We start from the raw sequence: 20,464 nt of genomic DNA, 5'->3' as shown, positions 1-20,464 counted from the left end.
GAGCGAGCGAGCGAGTGAGGGAGTGAGCGAGTGAGCGAGTGAGCGAGTGAGTGAGGGAGTGAGTGAGCGAGTGAGTGAGTGAGTGAGTGAGTGAGTGAGCGAGCGAGCGAGTGAGTGAGTGAGCGAGCGAGTGAGTGAGTGAGCGAGCGAGTGAGCGAGCGAGCGAGCGAGTGAGTGAGTGAGCGAGCGAGCGAGTGAGCGAGCGAGTGAGTGAGTGAGTGAGTGAGTGAGCGAGCGAGTGAGTGAGCGAGCGAGCGAGCGAGCGAGCGAGTGAGTGAGTGAGTGAGTGAGCGAGCGAGTGAGTGAGTGAGTGAGTGAGCGAGTGAGTGAGTGAGTGAGTGAGTGAGTGAGCGAGCGAGCGAGTGAGTGAGCGAGCGAGTGAGTGAGTGAGTGAGCGAGCGAGCGAGTGAGTGAGTGAGTGAGTGAGCGAGTGTGAGTGAGTGAGTGTGAGTGAGTGAGTGAGTGAGTGAGTGAGTGAGTGAGTGTGAGTGAGTGAGTGAGTGAGTGAGTGTGAGTGAGTGAGTGAGCGAGTGAGTGAGTGAGCGAGTGAGCGAGCGAGTGAGGGAGTGAGTGAGTGAGCGAGTGAGCGAGTGAGTGAGTGAGTGAGTGAGTGAGCGAGCGAGTGAGTGAGTGAGCGAGCGAGTGAGTGAGCGAGTGAGCGAGCGAGCAAGTGAGTGAGTGAGTGAGTGAGTGAGTGAGCGAGTGTGAGTGAGTGAGTGTGAGTGAGTGAGTGAGTGAGTGAGTGAGTGAGTGAGTGTGAGTGAGTGAGTGAGTGAGTGTGAGTGAGTGAGTGAGTGAGTGAGTGAGTGAGTGAGCGAGTGAGTGAGCGAGCGAGCGAGTGAGTGAGTGAGTGAGTGAGCGAGTGAGTGTGAGTGAGCGAGTGAGTGAGTGAGTGAGTGAGTGAGTGAGTGTGAGTGAGTGAGTCAGTTAGCGAGTGAGTGAGTGTGAGCGAGCGAGTGAGTGAGTGAGTGAGTGAGTGAGTGAGCGAGCGAGTGAGTGAGTGAGTGAGTGAGTGAGCGAGCGAGTGAGTGAGCGAGTGAGTGAGTGAGTGAGTGAGCGAGTGAGTGAGTGAGTGAGTGAGTGAGCGAGTGAGTGAGCGAGCGAGCGAGCGAGTGAGTGAGTGAGTGAGTGAGCGAGTGAGTGTGAGTGAGCGAGTGAGTGAGTGAGTGAGTGAGTGAGCGAGTGAGCGAGCGAGCGAGTGAGTGAGTGAGTGAGTGAGCGAGCGAGTGAGCGAGCGAGTGAGTGAGTGAGTGAGTGAGTGAGCGAGCGAGTGAGTGAGCGAGCGAGCGAGCGAGCGAGTGAGTGAGTGAGTGAGTGAGTGAGCGAGCGAGCGAGTGAGTGAGTGAGTGAGCGAGTGAGTGAGTGAGTGAGTGAGTGAGTGAGCGAGCGAGCGAGTGAGTGAGTGAGTGAGTGAGCGAGTGTGAGTGAGTGAGTGTGAGTGAGTGAGTGAGTGAGTGAGTGAGTGAGTGTGAGTGAGTGAGTGAGTGAGTGAGTGTGAGTGAGTGAGTGAGCGAGTGAGCGAGCGAGTGAGGGAGTGAGTGAGTGAGCGAGTGAGCGAGTGAGTGAGTGAGTGAGTGAGTGAGCGAGCGAGTGAGTGAGTGAGCGAGCGAGTGAGTGAGCGAGTGAGCGAGTGAGCGAGTGAGTGAGTGAGTGAGTGAGTGAGTGAGCGAGTGTGAGTGAGTGAGTGTGAGTGAGTGAGTGAGTGAGTGAGTGAGTGAGTGAGTGTGAGTGAGTGAGTGAGTGAGTGTGAGTGAGTGAGTGAGTGAGTGAGTGAGTGAGCGAGTGAGTGAGCGAGCGAGCGAGTGAGTGAGTGAGTGAGTGAGCGAGTGAGTGTGAGTGAGCGAGTGAGTGAGTGAGTGAGTGAGTGAGTGAGTGTGAGTGAGTGAGTCAGTTAGCGAGTGAGTGAGTGTGAGCGAGCGAGTGAGTGAGTGAGTGAGTGAGTGAGTGAGCGAGCGAGTGAGTGAGCGAGTGAGTGAGTGAGTGAGTGAGTGAGCGAGCGAGTGAGTGAGCGAGTGAGTGAGTGAGTGAGCGAGTGAGTGAGTGAGTGAGTGAGTGAGCGAGTGAGTGAGCGAGCGAGCGAGTGAGTGAGTGAGTGAGTGAGCGAGTGAGTGTGAGTGAGCGAGTGAGTGAGTGAGTGAGTGAGTGAGTGTGAGTGAGTGAGTCAGTTAGCGAGTGAGTGAGTGTGAGCGAGCGAGTGAGTGAGTGAGTGAGTGAGTGAGTGAGCGAGCGAGTGAGTGAGTGAGTGAGTGAGTGAGTGAGCGAGCGAGCGAGTGAGCGAGTGAGTGAGTGAGTGAGTGAGCGAGTGAGCGAGCGAGTGAGTGAGTGAGCGAGCGAGTGAGCGAGTGAGTGAGTGAGTGAGTGAGCGAGCGAGCGAGTGAGTGAGCGAGTGAGCGAGTGAGTGAGTGAGTGAGCGAGCGAGTGAGTGAGTGAGTGAGCGAGTGAGTGAGTGAGGGAGTGAGTGAGCGAGCGAGTGAGTGAGTGAGTGAGCGAGTGAGCGAGTGAGCATGTGAGTGAGCGAGTGAGTGAGTGAGTGAGTGAGCGAGTGAGTGAGTGAGTGAGCGAGCGAGTGAGTGAGTGAGTGAGTGAGCGAGCGAGCGAGCGAGTGAGCGAGTGAGTGAGCGAGTGAGCGAGTGAGTGAGCGAGTGAGTGAGCGAGTGAGCGAGTGAGTGAGTGAGTGAGCGAGTGAGTGAGTGAGCGAGTGAGTGAGTGAGTGAGTGAGCGAGTGAGTGAGCGAGTGAGTGAGCGAGTGAGTGAGCGAGTGAGTGAGTGAGTGAGCGAGTGAGTGAGTGAGTGAGTGAGTGAGCGAGTGAGTGAGTGAGTGAGTGAGCGAGCGAGTGAGTGAGCGAGTGAGTGAGTGAGTGAGTGAGTGAGCGAGTGAGTGAGTGAGTGAGTGAGCGAGTGAGTGAGTGAGTGAGTGAGCGAGTGAGTGAGCGAGTGAGTGAGTGAGTGAGTGAGTGAGTGAGTGAGCGAGTGAGTGAGTGAGCGAGTGAGTGAGCGAGTGAGTGAGCGAGTGAGTGAGTGAGTGAGTGAGTGAGTGAGCGAGTGAGTGAGTGAGTGAGTGAGTGTGAGTGAGTGAGTGAGTGAGTGAGTGAGTGAGCGAGTGAGTGAGCGAGTGAGTGAGTGAGTGAGTGAGTGAGCGAGCGAGCGAGTGAGCGAGTGAGTGAGCGAGCGAGCGAGTGAGTGAGTGAGTGAGTGAGCGAGTGAGTGAGTGAGTGAGTGAGCGAGTGAGTGAGCGAGTGAGTGAGTGAGTGAGTGAGTGAGTGAGTGAGTGAGTGAGTGAGCGAGTGAGTGAGTGAGTGAGTGAGTGTGAGTGAGCGAGTGAGTGAGTGAGTGAGTGAGTGAGTGAGTGAGTGAGCGAGTGAGTGAGCGAGTGAGTGAGTGAGTGAGTGAGTGAGCGAGTGAGTGAGTGAGTGAGTGAGTGAGTGAGTGAGTGAGCGAGTGAGTGAGTGAGTGAGTGAGTGTGAGTGAGCGAGTGAGTGAGTGTGCTTTACTGACTCACATTCAGTATTTGCAGCAATTCAGATGGGTTGAATTCCACGGGAGGATGGAGGGGAATGGTGAAGATCAATGGCAGTGCCTGCTTTGCTCATGGAAACTGTGGTTGTTGCAGGTACATTTGAGATCTTCTCATACCCAGAAGATATTTCTGTTGTAGAAACGTTGAAAAATACAAACTCACATTGGGACAGCACCTTCTCACAATCTTATTAAAGCACAAAGTTCTTTTCCAAACTGCCTTGTACTTAGTAACGCATTTTGATGGACACAACTCACTGTTGTAAACTCTGCCAATTTGCATAAAAGGCAGAAACGTGATGATGGTGTTAATCTGGAGCGGCACTGATGAAGGATTGAACTGGAGTCCATCTTTACACACTTTCATTAACTAGTTATTTACAAGAGTTACACATTATAAGGATACATCTCCCAATCCAACAAGTGCAGTGACATTCTGTATCTAATTACAGGGGCGCAAGTGAATGGTCAGATCATGCCAACCGTCTGAAACCAGTAAAATGCAAACAATGATTACTCAGATCATCTGATTTGGTAAATTGAATTGAGAAATGTGATTGTGAGGGATCTAGAAGATCTCCCCTGGATTTTACCTTAAGCTGCTAAAACCCACCATGAAATTTCGCACATAAAAGAGTTGCATCTGGGCTGAGGTATGAGAGTGCTCAGGGCTGGACAAACCATAACTCAGGATCTCTCAGCACTGCCAGGAGACAGAAGCAAGCTGGAATACACTGTATTATCACACAGTCCTCCGACTCAGCCTCATGAACACACTGTGTGTAGTGGTGGTGTGGTGGTCGACATCGCTGGAAGAGCAATACAGATAATTCAATAACTGCAATTACTGGTCTCAGTAATAGTGACCACGTAATGACCATCAACTGTTGGTAATAACCCTATAGGGAAGAGAATCAGGCATCCTTACCTGGTCTGGCCAACATGTGACTCTATGCCCATAGCAAAGTGGCTGACTCTGCACAGCCCTTTAAAATGGTTGACCAAGCCACTCAGTTCAAGCCACAATTAGGGATGGGCAACAAATGTCTGCTTTACCCAAGTTCTGTAAAGAATCATGACATGTGCACACCCACAGGACAGCGAGTTTTAAACTGTTGGTACGGCAATACAGTCCACTGCTGGCACCAGAAGACAATAGCATGAATATATTCATTGCAACCACACGGCCCAACGCGTGTACGAGAAAGGTACATCCAGATTCCGGTCACAATCCAAACCAGGACAACAGCTGGATGTAACATACAAACAAATTGAGTCAAAGTGAGAAGTGAAACACTTTTACCTAGAACACCTTTTATGGCCATAGAGCATCCAAAATACTTAGCAATCAGCCACGAACCATTGCAGTCATACTGTGCACAGATAGCTCCCACATGTATCGATGTGACAATGGCCAGACAACCAGTCTTTTTGATGGCGATTGAGGAGTTCTGGTCAGGATACCAGGAACAATCTCCCAGCTCATTTGTGAAAGAACCACACTCAAGGCCATTCCAAATTCTAGCTGGGGTTTGCTCCAAACCAGCCCCTGGCCCTGTTAGGGTCTGTTTAAAAAGTCAAAGAAAAATGTGTGAAAATTAATGAGTCACCAACAACATAGAGAATCAAATATTCATGCCCATGAGCTTTTTCCCATCAGGTGCCAGCTCCCAAGAAATTGTGCTCTGATCTGGAGCAGTTAGAAGTGTCATGGCTACAAACTGATCTCTCATGTTATCTGAAACAAAAGTACAATGCTTTTTCACTGCGAGTTGGAAATACACAGGAGGAGAAGCAGCATCTATGAAATAAAAAGGTTAAAACATTCTCAGTTCATCCATTCACTGCTGCATGTCCGGTGTCACACGTAGGCTGTAAAAGGATCAGATAGTCACTTAGTTCTCCCGTGGAAGCTGACTGTGTATGATGCAACGGCTACATTGACAACATGACTCTTCAATGTAATTGATTGCATGTCAAAACCTTTGAGACATAGATGAGAGAGCCAGCTGTATAAAAGCAATTTCCTTTAAAGCTAATTCTTGGATGCAAATGCATCATCTGCTGCAGAACAGCAATGAGGCTCACCATTCTAGCTTCCCTAAACTATTGTTGAGCCCATATTTCCCAACAATTCATGGAGACAGTCAGAATATCTTCAAATCAAATAATCCAGAGGCTCAGACTCACACTCTGGATTCAAATCCCTAATGGCTGCAGGTGACATTCAAATGTTCTATCTTAATTGGGAATTGAAAGCTTGTCTCAATGATGGTGCCCATGAAACATTGCGGTAAAAACCCGCCTGGGTCACTAATGCCTTTCGGGAAAGGAAATCTGCCATCCTTATCTGGTCTGGCCTATAAGTGACTCTAGACCCTCAGCAATGTGGTTAGTCCTTAACTGCGCTGAATAGCTCAGAAGTTTCTTATTTAAAGGGGTAATGAAGGACAGGCAACAAATGCTATTCAGTGATGACCACATCCCATGAAAGAATTTTAAAACATTGAGATTGTAAATTTCTAATGCCAATAGGAATCGTTTAGGAAAGGATTTGATCTGTTGAGAGTGAGAGGGAAGAGGTTTGATCCATTGCATTCTGTACAGTGGGAGTGAATGGGAAGGAGTTTGATCCATTGGGAGTTTGTACAGTGGGAATGAATAGGAAGCAGTTTGATCCATTGGGATAGAGTCATACAGCGCAGGCCCTTTGGTTCAACCTGTCCATACCAAAATTAGGCTTCCTAAACTGAACAATTCTCTCTTGCCTGTGTTTGGCCCATATCCCTCTAAACCTTCCCTGTCCACGTATCTGTCCACATGTCTTTTAAATGGTGCTATTGTGCTTTGTATGGTGGGAGTGAATGGGAAGGGTTTTAATCTATTTAAGGTTAGTGCAGTGGGAGTGAATGGGAAGGGTTTTAATCTATTTAGGGCTAGTGCAGTGGGAGTAAATGGGAAGGGTTTTGATCCATTTGGGATTTCTACAGAGAGATTTCATTGGAAAGCTTGGATTGCAATAATGCTTCAACTGTTTACATTGTAGGGCACACTCAGGATCACACGGATATGCCTCACTCCTGAGCTAATTACAGTGGGCTTATGTTGGTCAGGAGTACAATTGTTCATATCACTGGTGTCAAAATTATTGTGACCTAATGATTAAATATAGAAGAATAGATACATGGCAGCAATTACAAAGACTATAATCAAGGAGATCAGATGACATTGTAAACCACAGGAGAAAGCCTCAGCATTTTATAGCTTTTCTTAGAACCATAGATTAGATTGCTCCTTTGAAATCACTCTCCAGTATCTGTTATCATTTATAATATATACTGTTTGGGTTTTATGAGCAGGTTTATTGTGGTTTTGGTTAGGTTTAGCAGGCCAGCAGCTGCAAGCAACATGGATTTTGACTGCCTGTGGGTCCAATCTTCTCCATGTGTACTGAGATTCAGAAAAGGTTTATCCAGAAAGAATCTGCAGATGATTTCGAGGTATTTCAACATCCGACATACAGCATCCCAAATCAACTCCCTGATTTGTGCTTTGTTCCTGCTTTCAAACATCCTTCCGTACAGGTCCCCATTCATGTGAGCAGGCACAGTCCTCAGTGACTGTGCTCATTCTACTTGTCAGATTGAAGGCTGAGTGCTCACATGTTGCTTGATACTGGGGGACATTTCAGGGGAATGAAGTGCCTCAAAGCACGCGCGCGCACACACACACACACACACACACACACACACACACTCACGCACACACACAGACTTCAACTCACACACACACACTCACATACACTCTCTCTCACACACTCACACACACACACACACACAAACATACATACACTCACACACACTGTCACACATACTCTTTCTCACACACATTCACACACACACATATACTCACACACACATACTCTCTCTCACACACATTCACACTCACACGCACACACTCTTTCTGTCATACACACTCTCTCTCACACACACACTCACTCACACATTCTCTCACACACATACTCTCTCATACATATTCACACACATGCACACACACACGCACTCACACACACACACATGCACACACACACACTCACACACATACACACACACAAACATACATACACACACACATGCACACACACAGTCTCACTCACACACACACACACATACACACAAACACATACTCACACACACAATGTCCCTCACACACACACACATCACACACACACACATTCTCTGTCATACTCACACACTTTCTCACACACACACACACACATGCACACACACACAAGCACACACACATACAAGCAGATTCCCTCTCACACACACACACTCTCACACACACACACACGCACGCACACACACACAGGTTCTCTCTCTCGCACACACACACACCCATACACAAACATGAATGCACGCACTCACAAACAAGCCCACGTGCACGCGCGCGCGCACACACACACACACACACACACACACACGCTCACAGGCCATTCAACGTATTGCTGCTAGAAGCGTTGTCACTGAGTCTCACTATCCCACGTCTTCCCTGTGGCCACACAATTCTATTTTTTTGCAAGTACTTACACTGTTGCCTTTCGGAAGTAATTATTAAATCTGCTCCCACTGACATTTTCCAGTACTTCTGACTGTAACAACTCACTGGAATAAGTTTGCATTCTCTGTTCCATTTTTGTTTCTCACCAGAATCTATGCCCTTTTTGCTATTACAGGTAGAGATGGCCTCTTTATATTTATATCATCAAAATCTCTCATAACTTTGGAAACCTCTGCACAGTCTCTCATTTGAAGATGTTTGTGGCAGTAATCCAAGGTGTCCTCACCAATATTTATCCCTCAGTCAACAACTCTAAAGCAGACCATTTGGACATTGTCACATTGCTGTGTGGTATCTTGCTGGGTGCTGTGTATCTACATTAAAGCCTTGATGTCAGTACAGAAGTACGTTATTGGCTGTAAAGGACTTGGGACATTGGGATGTTGTAAAAGGTTACTATATAAATGCTACTCTCCTTTTTCATATTCTTTATGCGAGCTAGATATAATTATTTTCTTAGCTGCTGAATTGAAAATTCAACCTTTGCATATATTTATTGCATCGTAACATTATTAAACGCGACATTACCTGAGACCAGAAAACAATCTCGTAAATGTGACAATAAAATTTAAAAAGTACATCAAAATATTAAATTCAGTGCTCTGCTAAAGTACACTCAATCCCCTGCTACTGTTGTGCCAATAACATAAACATTCTTTACAGAAGATTTGGGGAAAGCATTAGATCAAGAAAGAAATGACGTGAGAAAGACATGAGGTAAATTGCAACAGCTGATCAAGGACACTGTGAATGGGACTGGGGGGCAGACTGAGGAATCGGGGTGAGAACACAGTGGAGACAGATGGAATAATACTGACAGACAGGAAAGAAGAGGAACACGAATACAGCAGGAAACATGGCAGAGGTAGAATGTCCTTACACAGTCCCTGGCAAGAACAGCATTTGCTGCCTGTCCCTTACAGCAAGTGGCTTGCTCAGGCCATTATCTGAGGGCAGTTAGCAGTTAACCTGTGGGTCAAGAGTCACATGTAAGTCAGTGGATTTCATTCCCTAAAGTGTAGTAGTGAACCAGATGGGATCTCTGAACAGCAATTGTAGGGCATTCCATGGACACAATGACTTAGGCCAGCTCTCAATTCCAGCTGTACCTTTCAACTCCTGATGCCATGGTGGAGATTTGAACCCACATCTGCAGATATTTGGCTCAGCCCCTGGATTGTTAGTTGAGTATCAACTACACCACCACCTCATCATTAAGCAGCAAAAGCAAAACAGTGAGAAATAGAGAGAAACATCAATTGATTTAGCTTGGCTTTTTGCAGTTATTAATGTCACCAGGTTAGGGGTATATCAGTCTATCACTGATAAGATTTCTGCCCAGCTAAATCAATGTCACTCTGACATCCACCAACACAGCCAAAACAGGCTGGAATATCAACTAACTCATAGAACATAGAACAATACAGCGCAGAACAGGCCCTTCGGCCCTCGATGTTGCGCCGACCTGCGAACTGATCTAAGCCCCACCCCCTACACTATCCCATCATAATCCATATGTTTATCCAAGGACTGTTTAAATGCCCCTAATGTGGCTGAGTTCACTACATTGGCAGGCAGGGCGTTCCACGCCCTTACCACTCTCTGAGTAAAGAACCTAAAACTCTGCAGAGGCTGAGATTCCATCACCAGGTCATCCTTTATATATACATGGCGAGTCCCTGACACTGATCTACCTCCATCAGAGACAGGTCTCAGAGTGAGCAGAACTTCTGACCCTCCTGTTTATACCTTTCAGCCAGGGCTTCCTGATTGGACCAGATTAACAGCCCCAATCAGGGAACTCATATCCTATGAGGTCCAGCTGGCTGACCTTGTTATAAATACTACAGGATGATTGCACCTCTGCTCGAAAGATAAATAATTCGCAATACTTCTAGTTAGAGCCAATGAAACTCACTCTGCCAATGCAAATAGGATGTGGAATCTCAGTGACTCCAATTATTAGACAGACCTTTATCTTGTGACCACCATTCTGTGCAGCAGTTAAAAATGATTGGACTTGTGTACAGGCAATCTGCTTTCATAGGCCCATTGAATAATCCAGAGTTGCAGGAGACCACTCAGCCCGTTATGTTGTGCTGGGTCTTTGAGATAACTACACAGTAGCCCACTGTACTCATTGTTTCCCATAGCCCTGTGAATGTAACCCTTTCAGTTAATTCCTGACTGAAAGTTAGTATGAGATCTGAGGGTATGAGGTCTGAAATAAAGTTTCAAGGAAGCAAGATGGCACCGGCAAGCAAGAAGTTGGTTTGAAGTGTGTCTACTTCAATGCCAGGAGTGTCCGGAATAAGGTGGGTGAACTTGCAACATGGGTTAGTACCTGGGACTTCGATGTTGTGGCCATTTCGGAGACGTGGATAGAGCAGGGACAGGAATGGTTGTTGTAGGTTGCGGGATATAGATGTTTCAGTAAGAACAGAGAAGATGGTAAAAGGGGCGGAGGTGTGGCATTGTTGGTCAAGGACAGTATTACAGTTGCAGAAAGGATGTTTGGGGACTCGTCAACTGAGGTAGTATGGTCTGAGGTTAGAAACAGGAAAGGAAAGGTCACCCTGTTGGGAGTTTTCTATAGGCCTCCGAATAGTTCCAGAGATGTAGAGGAAAGGATAGCAAAGATGATTCTCGATAGGAGTGCGAGAGACAGGGTAGTTGTCATGGGGGACTTCAACTTTGCAAATATTGACTGGGAACACTATAGTTCGAGTACTATAGATGGGTCAGTTTTTGTCCAGTGTGTGCAGGAGGGCTTCGTGACACAGTATGTAAATAGGCCAACAAGGGGCGAAGACACATTAGATTTGGTACTGGGTAATGAGCCTGGCCAGGTGTTAGATTTGGAAGTAGGTGAGCACTTTGGTGATAGCGATCACAATTCTGTTATGTTTACTTTAGTGATGGAAAGGGATAGGTGTATACCACTGGGCAAGAGTTATAGCTGGGGGAAAGGCAATTATGATGAGATTAGGCAAGATTTAGGGAGCATAGGATGGGGAAGGAAACTGCAGGGGATGGGCATAGCAGAAATGTGGAGCTTATTCAAGGAAAAGCTCCTGTGGGTCCTAGATAAGTATGTACCTGTCAGGCAGGGAGGAAGCCGTAGAGTGCTGGAGCCGTGGTTTACGAAGGAGGTGGAATCTCTGGTCAAGAGGAAGAAGAAGGCTTATGTTAGGATTAGATGTGAAGGCTCAGTTAGGGCACTTGAGGGCTACGAGGTAGCCAGGAGAGACCTAAACAGAGAGCTCAGATGAGCCAGGAGGAGACACGAGAAGTTGTTGGCGGATAGGATCAGGGTAAACTCTAAGGCTTTCTATAGGTATTTAAGGAATAAAAGAATGACGAAAGTAAGATTAGGCCCAATCAAGGATAGTAGTGGTAAGTTGTGTGTGGAGTCAGATGAGATAGGGGAAGCGCTAAATGAATATTTTTCAACAGTATTCACTCTAGAAAACGACAATGTTGTCGAGGAGAATACTGAGATACAGGCTACTAGACTAGGTGGGATTGAGGTTCACAAGGAATAGGTATTAGAAATCCTACAGAGGGTGAAGATAGATAACTCCCCTGGGTTGAATGGGATTTATCCTCGGATTCTCTGGGAAGCCAGGGAGGAGATTGCCGAGCCTTTGGCATTGATCTTTAACTTGTCATTGTCTACAGGAATAGTGCCAGATGACTGGAGGATAGCAAATGTGGTTCCCCTGTTCAAGAAGGGGAGTAGAGACAACCCTGGTAATTATAGACCAGTGAGCCTTACCTCAGTTGTTGGTAAAGTGTTGGAAAAGGTTATAAGAGATAGGATTTATAATCATCTAGAAAAGAATAAATTGATTAGGGGTAGTCAGCACGGTTTTGTGAAGGGAAGGTCGTGCCTTGCAAACCATTGAGTTCTTTGAGAAGGTGGCCAAACAGGTAGATGAGAGTAAACTGGTTGATGTGGTGTATATGGATTTCAGCAAGGCGTTTGATAAGGTTCCCCACAATAGGCTATTGTACAAAATGCGGAGGAATGGAATTGTGGGAGATATAGCAGTTGGGATCGGAAATTGGCTTGCTGAAAGAAGACAGACGGTGGTAGTTGATGGGAAATGTTCATCCTGGAGACCAGTTACTATGGTGTACCGCAAGGGTTGGTGTTGGGTCCACTGCTGTTTGTCATTTTTATAAATGACCTGGATGAGGGCGTAGAAGGATGGGTTAGTAAATTTGCAGACGACACTAAGGTCGGTGGAGTTGTGGATAGTGACGAAGGACGCTGTAGGTTGCAGAGAGACATAGATAAGCTGCAGAGCTGGGCTGAGAGGTGGCAAATGGAGTTTAATGCAGACAAGTGTGAGGTGATGCACTTTGGTAGGAGTAACCAGAAGGCAAAGTACAGGGCTAATGGTAAGATTCTTAGTAGTGTAGATGAGCAGAGAGATCTCGGTGTCCATGTACACAGACCCTTGAAAGTTGCCACCCAGGTTGACAGGGCTGTTAAGAAGGAATACAGTGTTTTAGCTTTTATTAATAGAGGGATCGCGTTCCGGAACCAAGAGGTTATGGTGAAGCTGTACAAAACTCTGGTGCGGCCGCACTTGGAGTATTGTGTGCAGTTCTGGTCACCACATTATAAGAAGGATGTGGAAGCTTTGGAAAGGGTGCAGAGGCGATTTACTAGGATGTTGCCTGGTATGGAGGGAAGGTCTTATGAGGAAAGGCTGAGGGACTTGAGGCTGTTTTCATTAGAGAGAAGAAGGTTGAGAAGTGACTTAATTGAAACATATAAAATAATCAGGGGATTAGATAGGGTGGATAGGGAGAGCCTTTTTCCTAGGATGGTGACGGCGAGCACGAGGGGGCATAGCTTTAAATTGAGGGGTGAAAGATATAGGACAGATGTCAGAGGTAGTTTCTTTACTCAGAGAGTAGTAAGGGAATGGAACGCTTTGCCTGCAATGGTAGTAGATTCGCCAACTTTAGGTGCATTTAAGTCATCATTGGATAAACACATGGACGTACATGGAATAGTGTAGGTTAGATAGGCTTCAGATCGGTATGACAGGTCGGCACAACATCCACGGCCGAAGGGCCTGTACTGTGCTGTCATGTTTTTTTGTTCTATCTGCTTCCTTTCAGGCAGCCAGTTTTAGATTACAGCAATGTGCCAGAAATCCCAGCAATGTATTTTTTCTCTCCATTACACCTCTGATCCTTTTGTCGATTAACTTCAATCAGTGTCCCTTTGGTTACTGGTCCTCCTGCTAGAGGAAACAGTTTCTTCTTATTTACTCTCTCAAAACTCTTCATGATTTGAATTCCTCTATCAAATCTTTCCTTGACCTTCTGTCCTTTTCCAAGAGCTTGTAAAGTCTCCCTAATAACACAGCAATATTCTCCTTTCATACACAAACAATAAAAGATTGAAGTGCAGCCTGAGTTGAAACCTTGGCAGATGATGATATAAAAACCATGTATTGCTATGGTTACCATAAATTCCAATCCTCTTGTTGTTAGTTCCATTTCCAGCTCTTTAGCTGCCTAATCAATAGTCCCTTCACCAGAAGCAGCACGACAGAGGACTCTGAAATTCACAGGCAGTCAGATTAATAGGTCATCAACCTGCAAATTTAACTGTTTCATTTTCTCTAGAAACAGCTCCTCATCCTGCTGAATGGCCCCAGTAACTTTTGCTTTTATTTATGAGATTCCTAGGCATGTTCCCAAAATGATAATTGGCTGTTTGCACTCTGTTATAAGATTTAAAATGATTTGCAAAAGAAGTTAATGTGATGCGTGAAGAAATGTATTCACGCAGTGAGTAATTGAAGTGTGGAATGCCTGAAAGTGTGGCAGAGGCAGATTCAATTGAGGCATTCAGGGGAGCATTGAGTACTTATTAAGATAAAAAAAATTGTGCAAAGTTATGGGGAAAGGGTAAGAAATTGTCACAAAGTCATTATGTTCACTCAGAAGGCAGCAAACACAACGGGGAGAATGGCCTCCTCCTGCACTGTAACAATTCTGTGTTTCTGTGAACTTTTCGTTCCTATCAATAGTACGCCATTGTCATCATTATCCGAAACCTCAAAGAATTATTGCAGTGTAGAAGGAGGACATTCGGCCCTTTGTGTCTATGTTAGCGCTTCAAAGAACACCTTGCCCAGTGCCATTCTCCCTTACGCTGCAGTGATTCATTAACAAAGATCCATACACTGACCAATAAAGGCAAGTATGCCGAATGTCTTCTTCACTATCCTACCAACCTCTAACTCCACTTTCAAGGAACTATGTACCTGCACTCCAAGTTTTCTTTGTTCAATGCCACTCCCCAGGACCTTACCATTAAGCGTATATGTACTGTTCTGACTTGCCTTTCCCAAATACAGTGCCTCACATTTATCTAAATTAAACTCCATCTGCCAGTCCTCGGCCCATTGGCCTATCTGATCAAGATTCTGTTGTATTCTGAGGTAACTTCCTTCGCTATCCACTATACCTCCAATTTTGGTGTCACGTGCAAACTTACTAACCATACCTTCTATATTCACATCCAAATCATTTATATAAATGTGAAAGCCAGTGGATCCAGAGCCGATCCTTGTGGCAGACCATTGATCACAGGCCTCCAGTCTGAAAAGCAACCCTCCACCATCGCCCTCTGTCTTCTACCTTCAAGTTAGTTCTGTATCCAAATGGCTAGTTCTCCCTGTATTCTATGTGATCTAACCTCACTAACCAGTTTATCATCAGGAAACTTGTTAAACTCTTACTGAAGTCCATATAAATCATGTCCACCCCTCTGCTCTCATCAATCCTCTTTGCTATTTCTTCAAAAACACAATCAAGTTAATGAGACACAATTTCCTATGCACAAAGCCATGTTGACTATTCCTATTCAGTCCTGGCCTTTCCAAATACATGTAAATCCTGTCCCTCAGGATTCTCTCCAACAACTTGCCCACCACCAATGTCAGGCTCACTGGTCTATGGTTCCATGGCTTTTCCTTACCGCCTTTCTTAAATAGTGGCACCCCATTGGCCATCCACCAGTCTTCTAGCACCTTGCCTGTAGCTACTGATGACACAAATATCTCAGCCAAGGACCCAACCATCCCTTCCCTGGCTTCCCACAGAATTCTGCGTTATGCCTGATCATGCCCTGGGGATTTATCCACCTTTATGTGGTTAGCCATCCAGCACTTCCTCCTCTGTAATACGGACATTTTTCAAAATGTTGCTATTTATTCCCCCAATTTCTCTATCTTCCATAGTAAACACTGATACAAAATACTCCTTTAGTATCTCCCCCATTACATATGGTTCCACACATAGGCAGCCTTGTTAATCTTTAATGGACTCTATTCTCTCTCTAGTTACAATTTTGTTCTTAACGTATTTATAAAATCCCTTTGGCTTCTCCTTAACCCTATTTGCCAAGTCTATCTCATGTCCCCTTTTTGCCCTCCTGATTTCCCTCTTAAGTCTATTCCTGCTGCCTTTACACTCTTCTAGGGATTCACTCAATCTCTGTTGTCTATACATGACATTTGTTTCCTTCTTTTTCTTGACCAAAACCTCAATTTCTCCAGTTATCCAGCATTCCCTTGCCCTTCACCCTAACAGGAACACACTCTCTCTGCACTCTCATTGTCTCATTTTTGAAGGCTTCATATTTTTTAGCCATCCCTTTGCCTGCGAACATCTGCCCTCAATCAACTTTTAAAAGTTATTGCATAAAACTTTCAAAATTGGCGTTCCTCCAATTTAGAACTTTGGCTTTTAGATCCAGTCTATCCTTCTCCATCACTATTTTAACCCTGACAGAGTTATGGTCACTGGCCCCAAAGTGCTCCCCCACTAACACCTCAGTCACCTGTCCTGCATTATTTCCCAACAGCATATCAGGTTTTGCACCTTCTCTAGTAGGTACACCCATATAACTGAGTCAAAAAGATTTCTTGTACACCTTTAAAAAATTCCTCTCCATCCAAGCCCTTAACACGAAGGTATTCCCAGTTAATGTTTGGAAGATTACAACCCCCTACTGTAATCATCCTATTATTCTTACAGTTAACTGAGATCTCTGTGAAAATGTGTTTCTCAATCTCCCACTGACGGCTGGAAGTTCTATAGTACAATCCCAATAAGGTGATCATCCCTTTCTTATCTCTCAATTCCACCCAAATAACTCCCCTGGACATATTCCCAGGAATATCCTTCCTGAGCACAGCCATAATGTTATTCCTAATCAAATACACCACTCCCCTTCTCTCTGCCCCGCCCCTTGCTGTTTTTCTTATAGCTTCTATTACCTGGACCATTCAGCTGCCAGGCCTGTCCATCCCTGAGCCATGTCTCTGTAATTGCTATGATATCCCAGAGCCATGTTTACAACCATGTTCTGAGTTCATCTGCCTTATCTGTTCGATCTTATGCATTGAATAGATGCGGCGTAATTTATCAGTCCTACCTTACTCTCTGGTTTGTTCCTGCCTGCCCTGCCTGTTTGACTCACTCCTTTTCCCAACTGTGCTAGTCTTAGACTGATCCCTTTCCTCACAATCTTCCTGGGAACCCCCACTTTACTAGTTTAAATCCTCCTCAGCAGCTCTAGCAAATCTCCCCACCAGTATATTAGTCTCCTTCCAATTCAGATGCAATCAGTCCTTCTCATACAGATCACTTCTACCTCAGAAGAGATTCCAATGATCCAAAAATGTGAATTCTTCTGCCCTGCGCCAGCTCCTCAGCCATGCATTCATCTGCTCCATTTATCTTTCCGTCAGACTTTAGCAGATATCCTGGATCTGTCTGGAGCTCACGTTCTCTGGGGAAGTCTGTTAATATGGTGTCACTGATGAAGTAAAACACTAACCAGGGATTATTTCTTAACAATCAGCAAATTGTTATTGAGACCTGGTGTGACTGGAAAATAACAGAAGTCTGGAAATGGAGATAGTAGGAACTGCCGATGCTGGAGAATCTGAGATAACACGTTGTGAAGCTGGATGAACATAGCAGGCCAAACAGCATCAGAGGAGCAGCAAAGTTTTGGGTCGGGACCCTTCTTCAGAACTGAAATGTCAAACTTTCCTGCTCCTCTGATGCTGCTTGGCCTGTTGTGTTCATCCAGCTTCACACTGTGTTATCTCAGATGTTTGGATATGATTCTGTTAAATGTATGGCCATGGATAGAAAGACAATTTGGAGACAAATCAGCTTTGGATGGTACTTTATTTACACAATGAGGGACCTGGATGAGTTTGGGAATACAGTCGGCATGGACTGGTTGGACCAAAAGGTCTGTTTTTATGATGTATCACTGCATGACTCCATGACCAAGGTCAACGTTCAGTGTCCTAAGCTGAAGCTGCAAAGACAAAAGTATCAAAGTGAAATTGTGAAGCCAGACTTGAATATTAATAGAGTGTGGCCTGGAAGAAAATAAACAAAGAAGAAAATAAATTACTCACTTGAGATCTCACATGATGGACCTAAGTCAGAGAGTGGCTGATAGGTCCTGATGGAGTTCCAGCCACTGACTGAAGTTGAGATTTGGACCCATTGAGATCAAGAACCATCTGATAGAATATTCAAGCAATCTTCTGAAAGTGTGAGCCTCAGTGCTCAACATAAATAGCGAGAAGGTGTTTCAGTTTGTTCAGTCTGGGCTTTTTGTCAAATCTTTGTTGCAAATTTGAAATATAAGTGGTGGAGAATGTACTCTTCCCAACATGTGCTGACGGTAATTAGAGATGGGCAATAAGTGCTGGATATGCCCATATCCTATGAACGAATGAGATCAAATGAATAAACAGCCTAGCCAGGGGTCCTGAAAGAGATGGTCGGAGATCACCGAAACAGTACATCATTTGGGAAAGAGAAATGGGGTTTAACAAATTCACTACAGCGCTTTAAAATAAAATGCAAGATGGAAAAAGTGGAGCCTCTGGATTTGGTGATTTGGATTCCAAAAGGCCTTTGTTAATGTGTCGCACCAAAGGTTATTGTAAGTCCATAGATGTAGGAGCAAAAATAGGCCATTCAGCCTGTCAAGTCTACTCCATCATTCAATCAGATCATCATGATAATCCTCAACTTCACTTTCCTGCCTTTTCCCTACAAACTTTTATTCTCTAACTGAGTAAAATTCTGCCTGTTGGTGTGGGAGGTAACTGTCTATGCCTGTGAGACCTTACTGTGCCCACATTGGCTTTCAGATTCAGTGGTTTAGGTCATTCTTGTGTAAACCTGTGCCATACCTCTTCAGAGTGCCGTGTCTTCTAAACTGTATGGGCATTGTTGTCCTGTTGAGGTGGTGCTGGTTTTCTCCTCTGAGTTCTCCATCCAAGGAGATTCCCCTTCAAGCCAGCACCCACCACCCCCACAATCCCATCCTGCCTTAGAAATACATCAGCATCCCTTCAGTTTCAATGGGTAAAAATCCTGAAATGCCCTCACTGATGGCATTGTGGGCCTACATACAGCACATGGACTGCAGCAATCTGAGAGGCATTGGGACTGTCTTCTCCAGGGGAATTAGAGACAGACAAGAACAAGTGAATAAATGAACAAAGATTAGATTAGATTCCCTACAGTGTGGAAACAGACCCTTCGGCCCAACAAGTCCACACCGCCCCTTGGACCATCCCACCCAGACCATCCCCCTATAACCCACACACCCCTGAACACTACGGACAATTTAGCATGGCCGATCCACCTAGCCTGCACATCGTTGGACTGTGGGAGGAAACTGGAGCAACCGGAGGAAACCCACGCAGACACGGGGAGAATGTGCAAACTCCGCACAGACAGTCACCTGAGGCTGCAATCGAATGCGGGTCCCTGGTGCTGTGAGGCTGCAGTGCAAACCACTGAGGCACCGTGCCTCCCTGGATCTGTCAGTGTATCTTTCTGGTTCCTGCTTGTAACACAGTTTGAATAGCTTTCGCTAAAGTTAAATATTCTTTGGACTGTGCAAAAATCTGACATGATATCATCGAGAATTCCAGTAACATTTTGCCTGGTTAGCCAACAGGAGGCAGGGAGTAGGGATAAATGGATCATTTTTAGGTTGGTAAGCTGTGCCAAGTGGAGTGCCACAAGGAATATGCTGGGGCCACGATTATTTACTATCTATGTGAATGAATTGATTGAAGAGACTGAATGAAAATTTGCAGATGATACCATCTTACCAAGAAAGTAAGCTGTCAAGAGTAAGTGGGAGACCTGCAAAGAGATATTGACAGGTTAACATCACTATCAAAAAATGTGGCAGATGAAGTAAAATATGGGAACATGTGAATTTGTCCACCTTAGCAGAAAGAATACACAAGTAATGTACAGTAACGTCCAGTATTTAAATAGAGAGGCAATCCAGTATCTGGAGGTACTCGGGGATATGGGTGTCGTGGTACATGAATCACTAAAACATTAGTATGCAGCTTCAGCAAGTGATTAGGAAAGCAAATGGAATGTTATCGTGTATTGCAGAGGGAATGGAATATCAAAAAAGGGAAGCTTTATTGGAGAAGTAAAAGGCTTTGATGGGACTACATCTGGAGCACTGGGTACAATTTTCATCTCATTACTTGAAAAAAAATGCAATTCCTTTCACACCAGTTCATGAAGATATCCTAGGCTCATTTCTGGGCTTAAGGAATCATTTTAGAAGGAAATGTTCAATAGGTAGGTCTTATCCCCGCTAGAGATTAGCAGAATGGGAGGTGATCTGATCAAAATGTATGAGATCCTGAGGAGACTGAATAGGGTCGATGCCCAATGGATATTTCCCCTCTTCAGGAAGAGTAGATCTAGGGGACACAGTTTAAGAATAAATGATCTCTAAGGCATTAGTCTGTCGAACAGAATAGTATGAGGGATGTGTCAAGGATTTTATTAAAGATGGAGTTGGATTTTTGATTCGCATGGGAACTGAGGGTTACACCAGACCGGTAGCAAAGTAGAATTGAGACCACAGCCAGAGAAGCCATGACTTTACTGAATAGCAGACCAGACTCGAAGGTCTCAATGGGCACCGAGGTATTCGGTGGTTTTATGTCTCTCTGGTGGGTCCTGTTTCATCGGGGTCCCCTTGAATACAAACTCTGTCTCAACCTGCTCAACGACCATGTCTCCTAATCTAACATCTGCCAAATCCCTGCAGGATCAGTTTGCCAAATTTACCACCACCTGCTTGGCATGCCTGAACCTGAGCCCTTGGCATGCCCATGGGATAAGGCCTCCAAGCAGCTGGGGGCTACATGTCAGGTTGAAAGGCCGTCTGGTTTGTTTGTTCTGCCAACCTGACAGCCATTCTGGGCTC

The sequence above is a fragment of the Stegostoma tigrinum genome, chromosome 33 (assembly GCF_030684315.1).
Source record: "Stegostoma tigrinum isolate sSteTig4 chromosome 33, sSteTig4.hap1, whole genome shotgun sequence".
NCBI classification, from domain to species: Eukaryota; Metazoa; Chordata; class Chondrichthyes; order Orectolobiformes; family Stegostomatidae; genus Stegostoma; species Stegostoma tigrinum.
Note: the sequence above shows the minus strand (reverse complement) of the source record.